We start from the raw sequence: 19,211 nt of genomic DNA on the forward strand, positions 1-19,211 counted from the left end.
TTGGCATTATTATGGCTGCTGTCATTTGTCTTCTTATGATGCTCGTTGCTATGAACATTCACCTGTGTCCATGGGAGAAGGGAAAGAGATGGAGGAAAAGCTTTCTTGACTCGATTTTCTTACCTTCACCTTTGGCCTCACTCTTTTCCAACCCAGCTCCTGAGTGTTCGTGTGTATTTTCATTTTCTTTTTACCAACTCTTCTATTCCCTGGGTAGCCTCTAATCCATATACATTGATCTTTTCTTAGAGAAAGTAACTATTGTGTGACATATCACCTAAACAAGTCATTTATCATATCTATAACACACTATATACTTTTCATGGGGGATCTCAAATCTTGCTGCAAATTAGAAACATTTTGGGAAATGAAGACAAAAACAAAACAGCCCTAAATCTTGGACTGTAACTAGAGTAAAGGAATCTGAATTTCTGAGGCTGGGACCTTGGCATTACTTTCCTCATATTCCCTCCAGCTCCATGATTCAGCATTCTGATGTTTAACCCTGTGTAGACCGGGTTAAAAAATTCACTGCTTTACACAAATCAGCAAGTCTGCACCCCAATCTTTCACCTGTGTCCCAAAATGAGTCTGACACATTTTGAGAGGTTGCTTAACAGAGGGACATTTTCCTATAGTGTAACAGTGTTAAATAACACATTTCTCTGTCAAGTTTCTATGGGTCTGATGATCCATCAGCCCCACTCCAGCATTAGAAGCTTTAACCCTCTGAATGGTTGCTGGTCCCTGAATCATGGTTTGTGAGGCTCTGACATTAGAATGGTAGTTTTGTTGTCAGGTAGAGTGAATTGAATAGCCTTTCCCCCAATAACCTAAATTGTTAAAAGAAGAATGTATAAAATAATTATTCACAAAGCCTTTTTTAATGCTCTATCCAACAGGACATAAGAAATACCAGGGAAGAAATGCTATTCCTATTCTTGTGTTCTGAGTGTAGAGGTACCACAAAGTACTAAGCCTATTCTAAAACAATCTTCAATTTAGAAATCTGAAAGACACATTAGCTACAAGAAATAGATTTAATGATAATTATCAGGAATCTCTCCCCCTCCCAACCAAAAGCCAGTTCTCCAAAGCCTAAGAACCATCACTATATGGGTAGATATAGTGGCACAAACCATGGTTCTCCTTCTGGATATAAAGTATGACTTAGTTTGAATTCCCTGAACACAGACCCTTAAGGGAAATTTACATTCAACTCAAAGTAGGTAGAATAGTAGAAACTAACTTGGCAGGCACAAAAGACAACAACAACAACAACAACAACAACAAATCCAGCATGTTGTTGAGATAGTTACAGCACTGAGAAAAAGTCAGTGTCTAGACATACTATGTGGAGTCACTGTCTCTTGCGTACTTCTCACCAAAAGTCCCGAGGTTAATTCCCAGCACCCACATCTGTTAGTTCACAACCGCTTGTAACTCTAGCTCCAGCTGATCCAGTTCCCTCTTCTGCCCTCCGTACATATCTGTACTCAGTGCACGTGGTACATGCTCAACAATGAAGATACTATGAAATAGGAAGAGGAGGAGGAGGAGGAGGAGGAGGAGGAGGAGGAGAAAGAGAAGCGGCTCCCACAAATTCATGTTCCCTACTGGCCAAGCCATCCTAGACCAAGTTGAGAAAATGCTGTTTGTTCCTTTGTTTTTGTTTTTGTTTTTTAAGCTTGCTTTATTGTTTATGCTAAGCCTTACTCCAAACCTTTGCTCTCACCATCTCTTCTGATCCTCATGGCAACCCTACAGTTACTTCCTGTCTTCCAGAGACAAGGACAATAGAAGCACCAAATGGATCTGCCCTTGTGAATGGTAACATGGCTCTGCATTTAGTATTTCTCCTCCAGGGTGTGCATTTTAGTACATTGTAGTGTCCATGCATTTTCTGTTCTCTCAAAGACCCTAGGGGATCTAAGTGTTGTGCAGAAAGTTGCTAATGTTGTTCAAACCCATATTTTCTCAAACATATTTAAGCAGATTATTTTGTTGCATTTGTTGAGACAAACAATCTCTCAAAAGGTGGGGATCCTGGAGACAGATTAAAGATTACCTCCCCAATCCATAGCATTTAGCTCTTCATCCTTCCAGATCCTCATTGTTTGTGGTCCCTTGGAATGGCTATGGTGTCTTTAGGATGAAGATTCACAGACAGGAAGACTCAAGGTGGCTATGCCTGGAGTTTCTAAGGCTTTAGGAAGCTACTTGCCAGACCTAACAGGACCCCATGTTACAAGAGTGCAGATTGCTTATTCCTGGTGACATTCAGATCACAGTCTGTACATGTGGGCCATTTCGGTGTTTTCTTTGTGGGTATTAATTGGTCTTGGTACTTAGAATAACTCGAAGAAGCTGAAACAAGGCCAAACAGTTTCTGCCAACCTTTTCTCATAGAGCTTGAGTTTCCTTCATAGAGACACAGTGTCCCCAGTCAACAAGTAAAGGAGGTGGCAGAATCCACACCCAGAGCCACTCCTAAAATTGCTTTTCCCAGACCCGCCCATCAGCCAGCTCAACCTGATCTCGTCTGACTACTACCAGACAGTTAAAACCTGTCTCTAGTCTCCATCTGCATAACACTCAGGCAGGGCTCCTCTCTGTCTGTACCACCCACCCTACCAAAAGACAGCTTTCACCATTGCCTGCCTACACAATCACAGAAACGCCTCAATTGGCCTCTCTACTTCTGCTATCCTCCGGCTCTACCTAGTCAGCCTCAACAACGGAGCTAATGTTTCTCACGGTTGTTCTTTGATGCAAACAATAAAAATCAGGTCGAGAATCTTTTCGAGATGCACATTACCAATGCCATCTCCAGTTGTATGGATTAGGTCTAGCAAGAGGGACAACACTCTGAAGGATTTATACTTTAGTAGCCACCACATGTTTGGGAGTGGCTTTTCTTGAATGTCATTCTTTCTGCAGGGGGAAATAAATATAGACTTGGGGTTGTAATAAGGACGGCATCTAGCCCCTGAAAAGGAATGCATGCCAATATCAGAATCCCTCTGATACATCTTTTTATAGTCTTGGGGAACCTGACTATTATTATTTGTTTAAGAATTGAATTTTGAAGGCGCATGTTGCAGATAGTACAAAGATCCCTGTGCGAGATAAGGCGAGAAAGGGCTGCTGTGAGCAGAAGCCTCTCCTTTCTCCATCCTCCTTAGATGAAGTTTGCTGCTGTGAACAGGAAAACGCAAGCTGTCCCAGAATACACCTCAACTGTCAACACCGGAGCAGAGACAGCAGTAATTCACACGGACAGTTGCAATCCCTCACTTTTGCTCCTTGCCTTTCTTTTCTGCTTAGAAACTCGGTGAATCTCTTTGGACTAAACTATAGTTTGCAATTCTTAAACTAGGTAGAGGTCTAGAGAGAGGTTAACAGCAGAGGTTTACATCCTTAATCTCAATAAGTAAAGAAATATGGCACTACTCGTACCTTCAGGCCTGTAACTTTTGGACACAATAAAGTGACGTTATTGTCTTCAAAGTTCATGTTTAATTGAGTACTATACAGTCAACTTAGAAAATAATCAAATCACAAAAACAAAAATCAGAAAAGTCCATTAATGTTTTAGGAAAAGAGACTTTTTGTGTTGGGCCATAGTCATAGCTATTCTGTGCTGAGGGAGGCTTCATGTTGAACACTCCTGTAAGTGATAAAATAAGCTATGTACCCAAGGTAGTCATTTTTCTACATAAAACTAACCAGTGTATGTCTTCTGCTGCTCTGGGGATTTCTGATGCCCCCTCATGGCATGAAAGGTTCTTTCCAACCAATGTCTACAAACACTTGGCATTTTATCTGTTGCCTGCCCAAATGCGTGTGATTTGGCTCACATTGAAAATTAGCTGATTTTTTTTAAAGCTACTTGGTGATTCTTAGATTTCCATGTTTCTTTTCTCTTTTCCTTCAGCTAAGAAGTCCAATTAATCATCCCAAAATAAAATAAAATAAAATGGGCCTTTCTTTTTAGATAAATGAATGGGTTTTCAGACGGGAACACAGACATAGAAATATACAACCTTTTTCTGGAAGCCGTGGTACTTATTGGAGCTAGAGGTGAGGTTGCACACTCAGTCTCCTGCTCCTCATTCAAACTTGGATGACAAGTGGATGCAGCTCTCCACAGACAGTGTCCATTTACACCCTGGTGATGGTGCCAACTCAGGTCACACCAGACCCTCTCTTTGCCCAGACATTGGAGCTCCTTGGCTTCAGTTGTAACAAAGTTTGTGGTAGAACAAAAAGAACCAGGCATTTTCCTGATCACAGTATAAACAAGCTACATGACCAAAACTACAAGTTTTAAGTAACCTACATATTAAGAATTGTTGTATTTCATAGGCATTTACTCATTCTCGCCCATAGGCTGGGGCATGAGAGGCCATGAAGACCTTCTGTTTCAGAGCAGAAAGTGCCTAGAAGCATAAATGATGAACTTGTGTGCACTTCACACAGAATTCCACCCCACCCCCATCTCCTAAGCTACAGTTTCAATTTTAGGAATACCCACCACTAAATTAAAATTTCCAAGGACAATAGAAAAATAGAACTAGAACGTTTCCCTGAAAGAAAAGTCTCTGATTTCAGAATTGAGGACCTTCTACATTCTTGCTCCGTGGACTGTCACTTTATTTATGCTCATGCTTAGCACAACTGAGGCGTCTGGATATTTCTTATGTCATTAAATACTAGCGGAGCAGCCCCGGGAATAGAAAGTGAGACTGTGTTTTGTTTACTATTGTTGCCATTCAGCATTTCATCCGGGAACCCACAGGAGACCTCTGGCTGTGTTCACAATGACGATGACAGAAGTTTAAATGAATGCAGCGGGTTCCCACAGGTTTGCAGGGCAGTAAATCTGAATGCATGAATGGAAAGTCACTCGGAGGGCACTTATTCAAAGGTATAAAATGCAGTCTCTGATATTTCATTTTTCTTCATCTTTGTGGGAGCAGGACAGAAAAAGAAAACTGCAGGCAAAAAGGTAGAAATCCACTCACTAGAATTTTCCACTAGAATTCTCTCACTAGAATCTGTAGCAGAACACAGATTCCTCAGACACAACAGAATACCACTTTGGAGTCTTGGGGACTCCATCTAAAATGCTACTTTTGAAGTGAGGCACATGATCCAAATTATAGTCCTCTTGAGGTCACACACGTAGATGGCATTTCTCAGATTAGAGTCCTGATCTCTTGACTCCTTGCTCCAGTAATTTTTTATCCTGTGTTTCAAGGCTTCCCTTCTATTTCTGCATCTCGATTCTTACTGTCTAGGAAGATGCATAGCAAGGCCAAAGAGACATGATATACACAAGTGCTATGCATCCATCCTCAGGGATCACATGTCCAAAATACTTGGATCTGATCTTACCAGTTAGATTTGCTGGAATATACATATTGTCCCGGCCATTTTGCCAAATTGAAGACTGAGATCTTAGGACCCAAGTCAGCAAAATCAGGAGCCTGTTTTGGATACTGGGACAAGGTTTAGTGGTCCCCAGTCTTTTGTGAGAAGCGCTTCAGGTAAATGGATTTAGAAGCTGATTAGGAGTCACTGAATTAACAAAGCAAGATAGTGAATTGCCAGTCTTGAGCATTTGGATGCAGAATCAATGAGTTAGAAACCCAGCCAGGGCACGTGTGTTTATTGTCCATAGAGTTTGAAGCCTCCAAGGATAAAAGGATGGGCTGCAGCACATTTTTATCTTTCTCTCTGGCTTTTAGCACGTGCAGAGAAACATCTGTGCCATAATGTCAAGACTGGCAAACCCACTGCGCCTTTCTCTCCATATGATAGGGGAGTTGACTCCTGGTTTTCTTCCAGTCCTCCCATGGATGTGTCTCAGCTTCTCTTTGACTCATTTGCCAGATGACTCCAGAGGAACCAAAGGTTTCCAATTGCCATGGCTTTTCAAGAATTGCTGTGAAAGGGCTGTGGGACTCAGCATTTTGGCTCTGTCAAATGAGTTCATAAGAAGCGAGGTGATTTTCCTCTTTTTTATGATCTGTTTTTCTCCTCACAGGCAACTTGAAATAGACTGAAATGCCCTACTTTTGCTGCTACTCTTTAAAGCTGTATTCACTGCAACAGTTTACCTCTCCACCTTCACAGGAAACATCATGAATTAATTGTTTACACCTTAATAAAGTTGAAATCGTGTCGTTTTTAAGGTCATGGTTTCCATAAAATAGATGTCAAACTGTGTGTGTGTGTGTGTGTGTGTGTGTGTGTGTGAGAGAGAGAGAGAGAGAGAGAGAGAGAGAGAGAGAGAGAGAGAGAGAGAGAGAGAGAATCCATTCTTTGCTCTCTTCCTGAGCTGTTATTTCTCTCAGATGCCTTCTCCTGTGGTACCCTAATCTGATTAGAGGATTATGTATTTTTAAATAAGTGCAGGGGCAGAACAACATCTGATTGACTAGTGCATCATCAGCTAATGAAGACAATTCATTAAGTCCCAACATCTCCCTGTTTCTGAGTCTCTTTGTAGCCCCATATATGTGACTTGGAGATGACTAATACCTTCTCATCTTGCATCATGTGAGTGCTAACACACGTCCTGCCTGGTGGTAATGAGTTCAACATTTTAGGACCTATTTGACAGATGCTTTTCTTATTCTGGGACTACTACCCCATAGAGAATCTTGAGAATATGTAATCTATATTAGGACAAGGACAAGGACAAGGCATAAGATTATCACTACACAAGTTCCCACATTTCAGTGTCATAGGAAAGATGTCAAGAATTTTTATCAGTGGTCAGAAATTTGAAATATTAAAAAAAAAAAAAGACCTGTAATGTACTCTGGGTAACTATGGTTCATTGCTTGATTTCCATTTCTTGTTTATGTTCATTTTTTTTCTCTTGCTTTATTGTACTCAATTTCACCCTTTATTTCCCACATTGTTATTGCTAATGGAGTAATTGATGAAGTATGCTGCTGAAGTGATGTGCGTTTTTTATAGCTGTCTTCTGTAGGCACAGTATTAAAAAAAAACCTTAAACAGCCTTGAAATTAAATGTAATATATTTGCATCTGTATAGTTTTTATTTTCGCATCTGGAAGCCATTTAGCCAGTTATTTATTTGAAAACTGGTCTTAGGAGCAGTAAAAGGCCAAGGACTGAAGCTGTGTCTATACTGAGCTACTGAATCAAGCCCAGACTAGAAAGTATGATTAAATCCAGCCAGTAGGCTGACCCAGTGGGAAGGAGTTGTGCCAGTACAAATTGGAGCCTCTGCTGACTCACGGAAGACAAGAGCCATACCCTCCCCCATCACCCTGACATTCTGTTCTATCTTCAGCCAGCATTAGCACGTGTTTAGCAAGGGAGTCCATTCCTTGCTGTATTTCATGGCTTCACAGGCATCTCAGTCATCAGAGGGATCCTGGGAGGGACCAAAATATGTACAAGTTTAATTTTCTATCAAAAGCATGTGCAATATATTTTCTACATTAACCTCAAGAGATTGACAGAGGGGGCTGGATCGTCATTGAAAATTTGGAGAAAATGCAAGTAACGGATTGGGCACAAGTGTTTAAAAGGCAAGAGATCCGTATGAAATAGACCAGGGAGCCTTTGAAAAAGTAACTGCTCACATTTCAAAATAAAGTCATGTGGGCAAACGCCTCTTCACAGTCTACATGGTACACAGATGCCCTAAAAAGTGCTGGTCTGTGTGTAGGTCTTCCCTTCCCTCCTTCACATCTTTATTTTTACGTAGCTGTTTTTTTGTTGTTGTTGTATTTTTTTGGTGGTGGGTGGGGGAGCTTATTTTATGATAAATTAATGGTAATATTTTTCAGTGTACAAAAATTGTGGCTTAATCTGTTTCACAGAAATCTGTTGGTTGGTTTGCTGGTGTATATTTTCTATAAAATAATACTCCTTTATATGTCTACTGTACTCCAGCAAATCCTCTTCAAAGTAAAGACAAAATCAGGGCCCACAATGAAAAAGGAATCTGGAAAATTTGGGGATGATTTTAATGCTACACTTATGAAGACCCCTGAAAGAAGAAACCAGAAAAATAGATGGGTCATTTCTTGTCTCCCTTACAGCTGGAGAAAGGTAAAGAAAGTGAGGGGGGGGGCATTTTTATTCCAGATTTTAAGTAAACTTTCTGACAGATGCCTGCATCCCTCACAAGACTGAAGGGCTCGGGCCTTTAGCAGTTCCTGACACTGGACTTTGCCGTAATATCTACTTGTCTTAGTTAGGGTCACTATTGCTATGAGGAACATTTATGACCAAAAGCAGGCTGGGAAGGAAAGAGTTTATTTGGCATACATTTCCAAATCATAGGCCATCACTGCAGGAAGTCATTGCAGGAACCTGGAGGCAGAAGGTAATGCAGAGGCCATGGAGGGATGCTGCTTACTGGTTTACTCCTTGTTGCCTGCTCAGCCTGCTTTCTTACAGAACCAGGACCACCAGCCCAGGGATGGCACTGCTCATGATGAGCTGGGCCACTCTCTACCAATCACTAATTAAAAAAATGCCTTAGAGGCTTATGTACAACCTGATCTTATGGGGGCATTTTTTTTTTTAAAGAATTGAGTTTCTTCCTCTTGGATGACTTTAGCTTGTGTAAAGTTGACTTGATAAAACTACCCAGCACGATTGATCCTGGCCTGCTTGACATACAGATACACCACCATTAAGCCACGCCGTTTCCTTTCTCATTCATCCTCAAGATTGCACATTAGAAATAGAACGTAAAAGTCTCATAGTCTTTACAAATTATACTCTTCATTAAAATATGAGCTCCCCGTAGTGATCAGACCCCAAGAGGAATGCCAATAATACCTAAGGATGTTCTAGATCCCATGGGCCTACAGATACAGATGGTTGTGAGCCACTGTGTTAAGTACTGAGAATTGAGCCTTGATCGTCTGGGAGAACAGCCATCTCACCAGCCTTTCCCTGACATTCTCAATATTTGAACGTGTGTCGGACCTGAGACTGGTTAACAAGTACACGTCAGTAAACCATGATGAGTTTCATTTCCCTTAATAGACAGTAGACTTGCATCTTGCTCGTAGGTACTCTTCCATAGGGACTTTGGGAAGAAAGCTACTTTATGGAAAGGGCCATAGGACAAAGAGTTGTCCACTATCAGCTTCTAGAAAAGAACCAAGGTCATAAATACACCTGCCTTTTATGGATACTGCATGGTTATTACCCAATACCACAAATTACGTAGAAGAAAGAGTAGTCTATTACTCGGCCGTCATTGTTATGCTGGAGAGAAGCTAAGGTGAGGAGCCCTCTGCCTATGTTTCTGTCCTACTGAAATATAAAATGTAAGCATGTAAAATGTAAATGTGAAAAAAATCCCTCATATTTTGCTTTAGCCTGGTGAGTTTTCTGGGGATCTATTGTGACAACAGTGGATTACCGGCACCCCCATTTCCTCACTCTGCCACAAAAATGAAACCATCCCTGGTTCCTCTGACCATTTTTGCTTGTGAAATTCCCTCAAAATGCTTTCCTTCAACTCTGTCACTAACCCTGCTTCCTTAGCAACAGTCTGCCTTTGGCTGCTGCTGCTGGCTCTACTCCAAGGCCAGTGCCTTTGTTGCTTTTCTCCTGTCTTCTCACTTGAGCTCCAGCCACCCCCTGGGGTCACAGGCTGTTTTCCTTGGGTTCCTGGACTCCCATTGAGAGGATGAGACTTTTCACTAATACCTCGTTTTCACTTGTTAGACTATAGTATGCCCGGCTGTGCTTGAACGGGCCTCCTAATTCTTGGCCTAGACATTAGAACAGTGTTACTGACATCTTTTCCACCTCACCTAAGGTTAACCTATCATTTCAGAGTCCCGTCTGTGCTAATAAGGTGCTGGCTGTGTTTACACACGTGCTTCTCCCAGTCTTAATCAGAGGAGCATTTTGAGGCAACTGGGTGATGAAGGTAAAATCTCAAAAGTTGCTCAAAGTAGTAAAAATAAGTGAGTGTTGAGTGCTCGGCCCTGAGTGAAATATTGTCCTTCCCTTCGAAGGTTCAGGAAATGGGTTGAAAGAGGGGTAGAGGCGAATGTAGCAACCAGATAATGGGTAGGAAGGCTGTAAAAAGCTATCTTCTGGGCATGGCGTGGCTGTTACAGTCAGAAACTCACAGCAGTTGTGGTCAACTGTGCTGGCTCTTCACAAGTTTGGGCCCATCAATGGACCCAGTCATGGATGGGAGAGGAGGTTGTTGTCTTTAATGGTATAGCTACTGCTGGGTCCCCCGTGCTATATCCATGTTCATGCTGAGTGAACCCAGATTGACTGAGTGGGTCGCAAAACTACAACTAAAATAAAACAAAATGACATGAAAACGGAAGGGATGCTTGTAAGAAGAGAAGAAGAATTCGTGAGGGGGAGGAGGGCCACAAAAGAGAAGGAGGGATGATAGAAAAATGCAACTATATATGTGTATGAAATTTTCAAAAAATAATTTTAATTGAAAATGTTCTTCTACATTCTGAGAATGTAGAATCTGAGATTCTGATTAAGAAGTTCTTCTAAAATGTTGGCTACTTTTACAATCCTATACATGTAGATTTTACCAAGCTTTCCCAGCTCCACTCAAAACCCTGGTTCTCATGGTTGTATCATCATTACTGTTTGTGATATCACTGAATCAAAGGCTTGGAGGCCAAAGCTAATACCAGAGTCAATTTCCTTCTGTCTACATAAGTGGTTTTTTTCTTGTAGATTTTTTTTGTTTGCTTGCTTGTTTTGCTTCTTACCTCAAAGGATAAAGTTGACCACAGAACATCCAGCCAGACAAAATAAAGATAATCAATGACAATTTTTAAGTACATTCAAAAGGATCTGTTTGTGGTTTTTTTTTTTTAATTTTAAATTTCCATTGGGGATAGGAGAAAGGAAAGACATGTAAGTACTATACCGCATAAAGAAAAACCATTTCTTATGGTGGTATATTGAGAAAAATTATAAAAATTACTTTTAGAGGCAATTTCTTTGTAGGGAGCTGAGATCAGTATGTGGCTGGGCCTGGAAAGCAGACCCGAGCATTCACCATGACGGCTCTTACTCAGAATGAATTTAGCATTTTAAAGAAAAGTAGACCTATGGATTGTAAGATAGGTGATGTAGTAACAGAAGCTACAGAGATAGGAGTCCAGTTTCACTCTTCTACATGTGGACAACCAGTTTTCTCACCACCATCTTTTGGAAATGCTGCCTTTTAGCCTCTTTGTTTAAGATTGGGGTGTGCTTTCATGAGCTTGAATCTGGGTTCCCCGTTCTAGTCCATCTATCCTCTGTGCTGGCACCATGCTGTTTTGATTATTATGGCTCTGTAATGTCAGGATCCAGTGTGGTACCTCTCTGGCTTTATTTCTTTTGCCTCGCATCACTTTGGCTATCTAGGGTCTGTTGTGCTTTCATATGAATTTAAGACTTTTAAAAAATTTCTGTGCAGAGTGTCCTGGAGATTCTGATTAAGAAGTCATTGAATCTGTAATTGCTTTGCATAGGGCAGTCATTGAGCAATATTGTAGCTGTCAACCAATGACCATGGGAAGCCTTTCCATCTTCTAGTGTGTACAGGGATTTCTTCAAATGTAAAGCTGTCCTTGTAGGTGTCTTTTATTTCCTTGGTTATGTTTATTGTGAGGGGTCTATGCTTTGAGGGTTTTGTGAATGGGATAGTTTCTGTGATTTCATTCTCATCGTGTTTGTCATCGGATCCCACACGTTTATTGAATGTGTGAGTCATTTCTAAGAAATTTCTGTTGGACTCTTTGGGATCTCGTATGTACAGCATCATATCATCTGCAAACAGGGCTAAGTGGACTCCTCTCCTGTTTGTACCCTTCTTATTTCCTTCTCTCATCTCACAAACCAAGAAGAATAAGAAGACATGAAGTTGGAAGAGGGGTCCTAGAAGTGTTGGAAGGACGACAGGGAGTGGATATTAAGTAAATATATCGTATTCATATGTGAAATAATCAATCAATTAAATAATTAAAAAGGAATAGAGGCTGTACAAATAAAATCCAAGAGACAGTACGACTGATGTTTAGGAACATGTAAAATCTAATCTGTATAATGCTGGAAAGGAATATTTGATATTTTATTTTAAACTCTTACTCAAATGGTTTGTATTATTTTTCTAACTCAAAACATGGCTCTAACTTCCTCAAATAAATCAAACATTTGAAAACATAACATTGAGGGATGAAACGATCAGGATAAAGTTATGTCTACCGTTGCTGTAAAGTGAGTGGTTTTGACAAGTGTGCCTCCGATGAGGTCAGGGCCACTGTGGGTGACTGTATGTATGTGTGAAGTTCCGAGCAGTCAGCCATAATACTGTCCCTTTAAAATGTCAGACAACCTAGCTGGTTATTTTTAAGTGCTGTTAATAGTTAACAGACCATTCACATTTAACAAGTGTCAGATATGCTGACTGTTTCCCACGATCTACCTCATTTAATGCCTACAATAATAGATTCACATAGACAATGATGATGCTCACATAACACATGAACACATCAAGACTTCAAAAAGCAAGGACATTTGACACCTAGACTGTTGATTAAAGGATGGAGTTTAAATACAACAGAGTAGTCTGACAGTAAAGCACACACTCCCTATCATTCCACCAAACCCTCTTGTAGTTATCCTGCGCGTGGTTCACGGAAGCCTTTCCAGTCTTTGTTACACAGTCACTTTTAGGTACTCGTTGAGCAATTGCTGTATCCAGAATGACTAAGAAATGAATCGTGACTTAATGTTAAAATTCCCTTTCTACATAAGTTATTATGTTATTCAATTGGCAGACATTGGCAGTATCATGGAGTCCATAATCTAGCACATGCCTCAACTGTGTGAATAACAGCATCCATAGCTCACAACCATGGCCTCAGCATGGCGCTCACACATTGAGCAGGCAGGTGAGGTTCCCAGGGGTTCATGCTCCCCCGAAAAGTGATTAAAGAATTGGCATTTTAGCTGCCTCCCCTTTCACATAGGGGCAGCTCTGACTCACAAACTATGGCACCTCCTAGTTTGCCAGCAAGACTGGGCAGCAGTTGTCCACAATGACTACTTCAGTTTATCACGTCTATCCAGGAGCTTCCTGGGCATTCAAATTAGTGACTCAAACTCTATACCTAGGAGGAACCACTAAAAGAGAGCTTACAAATTGATACAATTTCAATAATATGAAAATCAGCATCGTACTCCACTTCTTAATGCTTTCCTTATGGATAAACAGTGTTTTACTCAAAGGTCTGCCAGTCTGAAAGCTTCGGGTTTACATGACAATAAGACATGAAATGCCACAGGGAGTTCTTGGTAGAAGAGAATATAGAAGAAGTGTCTTTGGTGTTCTTCTGAGGCCTGATAAGGCTGTTTGGTGGCAGCCTCCAGGAGCTGTCATAGATGAAAGCACAGTGTGTTCCATATCAACGAATGACTCCAACTTGCAGCCAGGCAAGAAATTCTCCCTCAAATGCTGTCAGAAGGGATCCCAAGAAGAGTCAGATGAGAAAGAAAGACGATCAAGGACCATCGGAAGGAAGCAGCCTGGGAGAGAGAACTCTTTCCACACACAACCAGTGCATTGGCGTTTAGGACCACATTGAGGCAGCCAATTCACTCCTCAAATTTTTATTCTTCTATAAAATAGTGTCCACTTTGTTTCTTTGTTTTAGTTATCTTACTTATTCTAGCTGATAGACACTACCTACGAATAGTGGGGGAAAAGATGTGGACCCCAAAGGGTAATGAAGCAACTTCTCTGTTACATTCTCTTGATCACTGTCTTGGTTTCATTGGTCAATAAATCAGATTGTCCATTGCAAATCACTTTACTTCAGTAAAAAACAGAAATGTATATGTTCTTTGGGATTTGTAAACAGTTTACAAAAGTAAGTTCTTTTTCTCCTGGTGCCACCATGCCTCCACATCTGCTCTCAAAGGATGAACAATTTCAACACAGTTGAAATGGGAGTCATTTAGGATTCCGTTTTTCTTCATTCTCTAACTTTCTTCTTATTTAATGGCTTCAGTTATCTTGGTTTTGGACTCTATCTGTATGTAAATGGGCCCTCGTTGTATAATGCCAGGGTAGAACTCATTCTGAGCTCTAGACACAGATGAGGCCTCCATTTAGGTGTGTCATTGACAATCCTAATGCCATATGGCTCCGATGACTTTCACCCATTCTCCCCCCCCCCCATAACGCACCCTTTCTTTTCTGTAAAAGACATCACCGAAGCCAGGCATGGTGATGCACACCTTTAATCCCAGCACTCGGGAGGCAGAGGCAGGTAGATCACTGTGAGTTCGAGGCCAGCCTGGTCTACAAAGCGAGGACAGCCAAGGCTACACAGAGAAACCCTGTCTCAAAAAACCAAGTTAAACCCCTACTATAAAACCTTTCTGTCAAGTTTCACTTCAAACAAAACCATGTTTCTCTTTAGTCAAAAATCTTGCTAAGAACTACTGCCTGTAACTGAAATAAAATCTAACTTTCTCTCACAGTTTGTAGAGTTCTGTCAGCTATTTTTAAAGAATAGGCCTAAGGGGTCAGTATGGACAACATTATTTTTATACTACTACTGAAAGGTCAGTGGCATTTTTTTTTAGTCCTGTTCACATTTTCATGAACACCAGAAAAGCAATGCTGAATAAAACTGTTAACACCCAGTTTGCCTCAAGACTATAGTGTCAATTTATACTGGGAAACCACCTTTTCTCTGCTTTGCACTAACAGTTAAAATTGGTGAAGGGTAAACTTCTATAGAAATATCTGAGGTGAGGCACCTAAAGGGTTAATTTTAAAATTATGGCATTTTGGTACATGACTGTGTGTGTGTGTGTTCATATGTGTTTGTTCATATGGCTGAGTGTCTATGTGTTCATATTTGGGTGTATGTACATATGTATGTGTATGAGTACATGTATTCATATATGTGTGTATATCATGTATATGTGCAAGTATGTGTATATACATATGTGTGAGTGCGAGTGTGGCATGTTTATATGTGTGAGTGTGTTTGTATGTGTATGTTTATACGTGTGAGTTTGGATTCAAATATGTTAGTGTTTTTTGTTGTTTACCACGCTGTATTCCAGGAAAGTTGTCCACACAGTTCCAGGGGGTTCTCCATTCTTGACTCTCCATGTCGCCATAAGATTACAGACACACACTACGGCATCTGGTCTGGGGACCCGAACCCAGGTCCTCCCAAACATGCATAGCTAACTTTACAAAGTGAGCCATCCCCTGAGCCAGGGTACGTAGCTTTTCATTATTGTACGTGATAAGACAAGAAATATACATGAAAACCTTGCCTGGATGGTTGGGTTGTGAACTGAACTTGCCAACTTTTTCATGGAACAACATTTTTGAGTAGTGAAGTGATTGACACCGAATCATGTTGGGCTAGATTTGAGTCAATCTGTCAGTTTAAGGAAATCGGTGCAGATTATTTGCTGTCAGGGTTAAATTCAAACCTTCAAGTAAACACTAGAATTTTGGAAAAATCTTATCCTTTACTGTGAACTTGATAACATCCTAGTTCTTAGAAGCTTTCTGGTGATATTATTCACTATTTTAACAAAAACCACATTTAAAAAAATGTGATTCTCTCTGATAATATACAAGGAACCCTGGCAACATTTGGGAGATCTACATTTTGCAGTGAGCCAGTAATTTACAGATGAGAAGCAAATGGTGTTTCAAACCATTTTGGTAAAAAGATCCATTTATCTTTCAAGATATACAAGTGCACTCAGGACAAGAGATTGTCAAAATCATTGGTACGCCCTCAGATTCGAATTTTCAGCTAATCTTTAAAGAAGCAGTAGGGTAAATGGAGATGAAAAATGTTTTTTGACTCATAATAAAGTTGTGCTCAATGAATTATAAGGATATACATTCACAGACACTTGCACACACACACACACAGAGGCACGTAGATATGCACATATAGACAGAGGCATGTATATATTTACACACATACATGCATATACAGATTTACAGAGGCATGCTCAAATACATGTACATAGAAACAGATACATGCTTACATATATATTCACATACACAAAGAGGCATGTATACATTCACATACAAAGATGCATGCTCACATACATATTTACAAACACAGAGACATGCCATATACAGATACATGTACACACAAAGAGACATTTGAACATACACATTTATGTACACATGAGCCATCTTTGGAGGGGGTAGCTAAATGTTGAGAAATTTGAGCATAAAAACAAATAATGTCACTAATAGATTACAACCACTATAACCCATTGATTAATTATGAATCATGTTTCCATAATGAAGTAATCAGATACATTAATTAGCACTGAAACCAAAGGAAGGAAGACAATCTCTGCAGCAGACTGGCTGCTCAGCCACACAAGAGGGCAGAGGGGGTCTGGGGAGACTGGATAGAGTTCTTGCCTCCCAAGTGTGAGGACCCGAGTTCAGAGTCCCCAGAGCCCACTAGGAAGCCAGCACAGTGATGTGTACTTGTGATCTCTGCAGTTCTATGGCAGGACGTGAAGCTGAGAAGAGAGAATCAGTTGCTGAAAGCTGGAGGACCAGCTAGCTTGGCATACACTGTGGTTAATGAGACACCCTTCATTCTGTAACCATCATAAATGTATAACAGAGAGAGAGAGAGAGAGAGAGAGAGAGAGAGAGAGCGAGCCTGTGACACTAATGGGTAAAAATTTGAGGAAAAATCTGATTGGTACCTCACCCAAATGGTGACCTTAAAAACAGTACCAAGCCCACCCAGTTGTGGATTCTGATGTGAAATGGAAAACACAGTAGTGTTTGCAAACTGTCTCTGCAGCTTGGACACTTTGCTGGATTCACGTATGCAAGATCATCTGACAAGTCTTGAGTGGAAAGGTGGTCCACAACCTCATGTTTCTTTACTACCAAAAAAACATCAAGTTTAAGAATGGCAAAGAGCCACTGTGCCCGGGTGACTAGAGAGACATGCCCGATAAGAGTGCTGGGCCATTCTGTACTGGGGGGGGGGGGGGATAGAAGAAACAAGTGTGAAGCATGCATGAGTGGTGGGTGACAGAACTGTTCAGGATCAATGTTAATTTTTGATAATTGTGAAATTGAGATCACTTCTGAGAATGTTTTATTTTAGAAAATATTAAAGTATTTAGGGGTATGAGGGCATAATATTTTCTGTTCATTTATAAAGATGTTTATATACACACACATACACACACAGAGAGGGGGGGGAGAAGATGGTGAGAAAAAGAAGATATAATTACAATTAACAATTGCTAAGCCGGGCTAATGTGTGCATAAATTTCCTCGTGGTTATTGCAAATTCTATCAGTTTAAAATTATGTAAAGGACACAAGTGTGTTTTAAAGTTCTAAAATAAGAGAATGCTTCATGCAGCATGGAGACATTCCTTGAATTAAAAAAGCAACCAGAACCCTCATTTTGACTAGGAAGTGATTTTTCTAAGTTCCATCATCTGTCTGCAACCCTGTTAGACCTCTTACCTGCATTAGTAAACAATGAACTACAGGCTAGCCACTTTTAGCAAACATGCTGACATTTCTAAACTCAAGAATCTGTATTTGGGAGAAAATCAGGCTCATATATAATTTATTTTAGGAGACTTTTTGGAGTATTGATAGCCTTTTATATTAAACCACTCCTTTGAGCAAACAGTGGCACTGTGTAACTTTTGTAAAAGTCTCTGTCTTCTCAAATATTCCCTCTGGAAAATGAATGTTGTCCAGCGAAAGCGGCATTATCCTGCTGTCTGACCACAGAATGAGATCAAGAGCAGTTGGTCACTGCAGAGTCTTGTTATTGTCGGAATATTGAGACAAGTCAGGTAACGCGCCCTCTCTTCCATTAAACTCCAGACATGTCAGATTTAAGATACAGCAGCTCAAATGAGAACCCGACACTTTTAAACAAAAGGGATGAAGTCGAGAAACAAATATCAGAGCAAAACAATGAAAAGTGCACTTTTGCATTTGAGCAGTGGAGACTCAACAAAAAACCCTGTAATATTAGACATATTGGCAGCATTTGTAGTTTACAGAAATTTAAAAATTATTAGGGGCAGGGGTTTGCAGAATGCTTTGATACGGCTAAATTTATTTCCTGAACAATGTATTCTTTGTTTTTCTCTTTTAGTATATTTCTTTTTATAAATCTTCATTCAAATTACATAGAATAATTAGAAGTTAACTGAGTTGTAGTATTTGCTACTTTGTAATGCTTTTTCAGAACTCAAGCAATTTAATCCTTAAGAATTTAAAAAATTGCCAGGATTCCTCAGGGAAACAACCATCTCACAAATGTGCATACACACCGACACAACACACTTACTGATAAACATATTCATACTGAGAAATTGGCTGCTATAATTACAGAGGCTGACAATTTCTGTCATCTACTACAAGCTGGAGATGCAGGAAGGCAAGAGAGAAATGTCCATCCAAGGGCGGAAGAGCAGTGTCCCAGCTCAGGCACATGACAACCAAAAGCAGCAGATCTTCCCTTTCACTACCCTTGATTTTCCTGAGCCTCTTCATGTTAAGTCACAACAGATTTAACTATCCCAGTGGCTGTAGCTTGTTCTTTGTCTGAATGAATATAATAAAGCTGACATCATTCTCCTGGGCAAAGACTTGACCTCTTTCCCATGGGACTGTGGTGTATGCGTGTTGGCAAGATACATGAATGAGTATTTAATTGCTATAGTCGTGATGGCATAGTTTGAGTGTGAAATGTCCCTCTTAACCCAATCACAAGCTCTTGTGCTTGAACAGTTAGTCTCCAGTTTATGGTATTGTTTTTGAGACTCTGTGGAACCTTTGAGAGGTGGAGCCCATCCTAGGAAATGTGTCACTGAGAATGGATCTTTCAGTTTATATTCATTGGTTCTGCTTCTAGAAAAACTCTTTCCCCAACTTGATCCTTTGAGATGTGAGGATCCATTCGCCTAACACTCCCATCACCACAGAGACACCCACAGCTGAGCATTCCTTGCTGTGTTGGACTGTACTCCGTAAAACTGCAAGCCACAATAAGTTTGTTCTGCCTTAAGTTACTTTTGCCAGGTGTTTTGTCACAAGGGAAGATAAAGCATAACTAAAACCTTTGGCAAATACACCTTATGTCACATTTCCAAAATGGT

General features: G+C 40.4%; 1 long non-coding RNA gene across 1 annotated transcript in view; it reads right to left on the reverse strand.

Moving 5' to 3' along the window:
- Positions 1-7,078: 7,078 nt before the first annotated feature.
- Positions 7,079-19,211, reverse strand: part of LOC311595418 — a 65,397-nt gene continuing 53,264 nt past the window's right edge. The window contains exon 3 of the long non-coding RNA XR_014778437.1: positions 7,079-7,417. This is a non-coding gene — a long non-coding RNA (uncharacterized lncRNA). The remainder of the gene's footprint in view (positions 7,418-19,211) is intronic.

The sequence above is a fragment of the Acomys minous genome (assembly GCF_964271855.1).
Source record: "Acomys minous genome assembly, chromosome: 4".
Classification (NCBI taxonomy): Eukaryota; Metazoa; Chordata; class Mammalia; order Rodentia; family Muridae; genus Acomys; species Acomys minous.